The following is a 6167-nucleotide window of genomic DNA, read 5'->3' on the forward strand; positions in this document are numbered from 1 at the left end:
GGGCAATGAGTCAACTAATGTCAGTGGGTGGACTTCATTGGATGACGATGGAAGAATGGTTAGAATGGTTTGCTCAGGAAGGTGGAACAGGCTTGGATTGGGGACCCGGCGCCAGATTTACGCCAAGTTTTCTAGATGTAGACTTAGAATACCCTACCGAATTACATGAAGACTTCCGATATACGTCGAGCTCCGCATCACTATGAATTTCCGAGGCAGGGCAGTCAACTAATTACAAGTCTAATGGACAGAGAGTGGTACGTCTTTCATTATAAGTTGCTTGAATTCTATCTTCAGATGGGAATGCGACTGAAAAAGATTCATCGGGCGCTCGCATTTGAAGAGGCTCCGTGTCTCAAACAATATATTGACTTTAACACTAAAATGAGGACAAAGGGAAAGACAGATTTTGAAAAGAATTTCTATAAGCTTATGAATAATGCAATGTTCGGCAAGACAATAGAAGACGTTCGAAAGTACAGAGACTTTAAATTTGTGGCGGGCCACAGTAGTACCGATAGTGGTCGTAAAAAGATTCAGAAGTATAATCCAAAGATGAAACATATAACTCTCATAACTAGTGAAGAGGATGGTGATTCCTGCGACAGTGCCCTACTGGAACTAAAAACGGATGAACACCGATATGTAAAGCCAGTTTTCATTGGCAGTACTTGAACTTTCTAAGCTGCTTATGTATGACACGCATTACAATTACTTTCAAAGCGGTTCCCTGGAATACGATTAGCCTACATAGATACTGATAGTTTCATATATAGTGTACCTCTCCCTTCTGCAGACACAACTTTCAATGATATGGTCCGAGAAGACGTGGAACAGAATGGTGAGAAGTCTATATATGATACTAGTGGTATGAAAGACGTGATTGGAGTTCCAAAAATTGATAAAAAAGGTGATAGGTAAATTTAAAGATGAGTTGAATGGAGAATCTATTCTTGATTTTGTCGGCATACGCTCGAAAGTGTATGCTTTTCGGACTCCAACTTCGGAGACGAAAAAAATAAAGGGATAAAAGATGTTTGTGTTAGAAAACATTTGAACTTTGAAGACTATAAGGATCTGTTTGAAACTGGTGCATCCGAAGGAAGGAGACTGAGTGGGCACAATTTGTACAGTTTGTACGGAAAAACCGGAGAAATCCGTAGTGAAAAGCGTAGTAAAATCATGATGGCGCCAAATGATGTCAAACGTGTGCAGAAACATGGCCGATAGGGAGGAATTAACTTTCATAACCATTTAGTCCGTAATATCGCATGTATCGTTCTTAAGGGGGACTAAACCCGTCTTGTTTTTGTATTTCTAGTGCCTGATGAAATATGTTTTGAATAAGTCCTGAGGTGCGTTCCCCTACGGAATGGAAAGGGTACCTTTATCATCATCTTTCTTTATAGCGATAATGCCGATGAAATACGTACTATCGAAAATAAAATCGATGAATGCAATAATGAAACCCTGAATATAGAGCTATTAATGATGAATTAAAGATTGCGAATATGCGTATTAGCGAACTTAACAATGAAAAGTTAAAAAAGGCTAGAGAAAAGAGAAGTTGAAAAACAGTTAAAGGAAATTCCTGAAACACACACCTACGCAAAAGGAAAAGCCGAAAAACTACTAGCTGAACTCATAACAAGAGAAGCTAAAATTGTTGATCGAATTGAATACAAACATTATAAGATCAGTGGGTCACGTGAAAGTCTGGCTACGAGTAGGTCTCTTTGTGATGTAATTTCCGATCAAGAATTGTCACTCAGGCTGAAGCTTACAGAATTATTTAAACGAAATGGTATTACAATCGCTGCAATACTGACTGCCCTTGGAATGACAATATCAACAATTGCCTTGGCTGTGACTAAAGGAGGACGAGGATCGGCAGGAACTGGCGGCTCTGGAGCAAACAATGGTTCAGGTCCACCCAAAGTATATACAAAAAGAAGGAAATTGTAAAGCAATTTGGCGAATGATTAAAAACCTTGGCTGCAAAAAGTGCTGCTGCAATACCAGGTTTAATCGGTTCACTTGTTAGTTTCCCATTAAAAACAGCAGGATCGGTGGTTGGATTTGTTGGAGAACAGCTATGGATATTTTTAACAGGTTTAACATTAGTCATAATAAATAAAATTTTGTATAGATACAGAGTCTAATAAATTCTGAAGACGACTCCGTAGGGATAAGAAATAAAATTATGTATTAATGTACGGCCAAGCATGTTTGGCGAAAAGAATATTGCAAAGTTTCTTTCTAAAAATAAAGACCTCTTTAGTTTCTTTGTTGAATTTGTATGGCGGAAACTCCGATGAGTAAAATCGAAACATCCTTCGGACAAATCCAGGTGTCCGACTCAAAGATGATAATCTATATCATAACATATAAGCTTTCATTAAGGAATGTCAAAAGACTAACTTCTTTAAGTGACTACAATTCAAAAACATCTTTCAGGAGGTTGATGATGACCAGGAGGTTCACATCTACAAGAATATTGGGTTCTTCAACTTATTCGCAACAAAGTAAAGATGTGATTTATTTTTGAATTTTTCTTCTGAGTTACTATATAAATTACACGAAAATGGTATACGATGGATCATTATTACCAATTTCAGCAACCGAATACCTGATGGAATGAAATCAGAAAGAACTCGTCATATGGTTCTCATAATCCAAATGAGGCAGATCCAGGTCAGACACTTATCATTCGATGTCCAATGTTAGAAAGCGGAGTAGTCCTAGTTCCAGATACTTTCAACCTGGTTTTTGATGTCAAAGTAACGGGACACGAAGATAACCGAGTAGTTCAAAATGTTGCAAAAAATTTGGTGGAGCGTATGGTTCTCACATTTGAGGGCCAGGCACTTTTCAATTTGAATAAATATAACCTTATTGAATGTTATCGCGGTCTCTTCAAACATAAAAAGGAGAGAACGAACATGACACTGTACAGAATTCAGAACGAAAATCTAAGAAAATTGAGAAGTGGCACGGCCAATGCAGATGCCGCCGTCGTGGACGATCTTTAACTTTTTGACACATATAAAAAAATATGCTATTTTTGACTCATCCCCTTATAACAGGCCATTGGGTTGCATATCCATCAGCGTTAGGGAGTCATGTAGAATGGGAAATCATGTTGGCACCCGTCTGCCAATTACTTGTCAGTAATCATGTTGATACACCCAATTATAAATTAAAAAACATTCAAATGCCATCTTGCAACTTGAAATAATAAAAATGGATACATCAGTGAAGGGTGTCGACGACGCTTGAGATATATGCTAATGTTTATGTTGTCAGTGATGCAATGGTCACCTTTGCGAATAGTAGATTAAATTCTATACAATTTCAATAGAAATGAAAATTGTCTCTGAAGTGACTCCCAAGTTCAGGAAAAAATTCCTTAGAAATTTTTCATGAAAACTGTAGAATGTGACAGACCTTTGTCATGAGATCACGGGCTGCTAAACAACATGCGAAGGTATTGCAAAAGACCTATGGGAAAGCCCCTACCGGAAAGCCCCTACAGGGACGGTATTGTGCAACAGCATTCCGTAGGGACTCCAGGGGAAAATACTTACATAAGTGAAAATTCAAATCTATATACTTTACATGTAACAGCTAGAAGACGCGTAAGGGATAAAATTCACATCTATATACCTACATCCAGAAGACGTTCCCCTGTCAGAACAGAAGAGCAGCATCACAGTCAGAATCTATCGAACAAATGGTCTCCATTCCATCCTGATAATAGAATGCTGTTGTAATGGGGAATTCCCCGCTGAGTCATATATAGGTCACTCAGACTTGTGCTGGTTATGACTCATCGCTGCTCATGCTTGTACAATCTGCTAAGCGCATACCGCTACGCGTTAGCATTTATGTGTCAATGCCCTATCAGAACGGTTCCGTTGCTATGGATGTGCAGTAGGGAGGGAATTTCCTTCCCTCCCTGTAGTTATTTCGAACAAAGTGGTGTAAAAATTCTTATTTGACAGAGAACAGGAAATTATATCTACTACTTATGCCCTTTAAGTCGCGCCAGACGTTAAGATTAGACATTGTATTTCCTTCTGAAGATGCACAGTCGACGCTTACATGGCAAATAATAGTATTGATTCACAATAAGTGGTAGATAGATTGATTGATTGATTGAATTAATTTGGCAATTAAAATAAAATATATAAAATGTACAATTGACAGTACTGCCGAGGATAACACAAGAAAGCAATTATTGCTTATTCTCATTGTAGTCCTCGATGTTAAAAAATACAAAATGACGGATTTGATTTTGACAAGACGGCAATTGTTCTGCTTGATGTATTGGAATACATTGGGAAATTGTCATGACAATTATGTTTTATAAAGTGTAGATAGATATATATCATTCATTAAAATCAGAGAAACATTCTTAACATTAAGTGGTCTTTTACTCTTTTTGAAAACACTGATTGACTCAGATTGTCTTAGTGACAGAGGTAAACTATTCCGAAGTACAGATCCTGTATATTAAAGGAATTAATGCCACAACCTTTCACCCTTAGAATCTTGAAAGATGCAACACTATTTCTTGTATTGTAACAGCTTATGTATCTTTTTACTTTATTTCTCATGTAATCGGGAGCATGGTCATTGAAGATATTATGCATATGATTAAGTTTAAGTTTGTTTACTCTCTGTTCAACAGGCAACATAGCTTCTTGAAGGAATTCGCCCGGCCCAATATGAGCTCTAGGCGGGACATTCAACAGAAATCTCATAACTTTATATCCAGCCACTTGTAGCCATGATTTAGATCGTTTTGTAAGCCCAGAGTACTATGCAGAGCAAGCATAATCAAAGTGACTTTGAATCAGCGCTGAGACAAGGAGTCTTTATATCAAGTTTAAAATCCCTTGCATTCCTGTAAAGAAATTTCACTTTTTTAGAACATTTACTGACAATATCATTTACGATAGAATCACCCGACAGCGACTGATCTAATTTTACTCCTAAATATGCAACTTGCCGCGTTGACTCAATGTCAGTTCCACAACACTTGACCTGTAGTTCGTTTGAATTTTTCAACACTCTTTTGTTCCAAATAGAATTGACTCGGTTTTACCGAGATGCAAAGAGAACTTGTTGTCAACTCACCATTCCTGAATTGTCTCCATTTCACTACTCAACGCCTCCTGTATTTCATTTATGTCTTTGCCAGATACAAACAAGGCCGAATCATCGGCGTACAATAGAATCTTACACTTAACAGCTGCTGGCATATCATTTACATAAATTAAAAACAAAAGCGGTCCCAGTATTGACCCTTGTGGCACACCACATGAAATACACTTTTCAGATGAGATGATTCCATTTACGTCAACCACTTGCTTGCGATCAGTTAAATAGGACTTAAACCAACTTACTGTGACACTGTCAAGACCCACTGCTCTGAGTTTATGTAATAAAACGTCATGATTTACAGTATCAAATGCTTTCTGTAGGTCAAGCATAACCATACCTGTATAATTGACCTGATCACACTCACACTTGATAACATCATAGAGATGAATCAATAGGTGTCAGTTGAATAATTCGGACGAAATCCAGACTGCAGCTCATACAGCAAATTGTTTTCAACAGGTAATCATTTAACTGATCAAAAACAAGCCAATCCATGACCTTAGACATGATATTAAGTACAGATACTGGTCTATAATTACCAACTTCAATTTTACAATTTTTCTTAAACACAGGAACTACTCTAGCCACTTTAAGGCCATGCGGAAAACTACCCTTAGATAAAGATAAATTAAAAAGATGATAAATTGGACTTGCAATGACACTGGAATCATCTTTTTAAAATTTGGCAGGGAGATTATCTAATCCTGTAGCCTATTCACACTTATACTAGCCAGAGTTTTATACACTTAATCATGAGACACATTTGTAAAGCTGAAAGAATCGGTAGACACATTCATTTCTTGATAGAAGTCAGAGATAAACCCCACACCAAACCTTCCCGTACCAACAGGTAATTTTTCTACGAGCTTTGAGGCAATGGTTGTAAAAAATACGTTAAATGATTTGCTAGTTTTGTTTTATCAAAGCAAAGAGTGTTATCAATCGTAAGACCTATGTTGGAAGATTTTGTCTTGCATTTTGATGACGAGCCGAGACTT

Source organism: Ptychodera flava, assembly GCF_041260155.1.
Source record: "Ptychodera flava strain L36383 chromosome 23 unlocalized genomic scaffold, AS_Pfla_20210202 Scaffold_23__1_contigs__length_28996876_pilon, whole genome shotgun sequence".
Classification (NCBI taxonomy): Eukaryota; Metazoa; Hemichordata; class Enteropneusta; family Ptychoderidae; genus Ptychodera; species Ptychodera flava.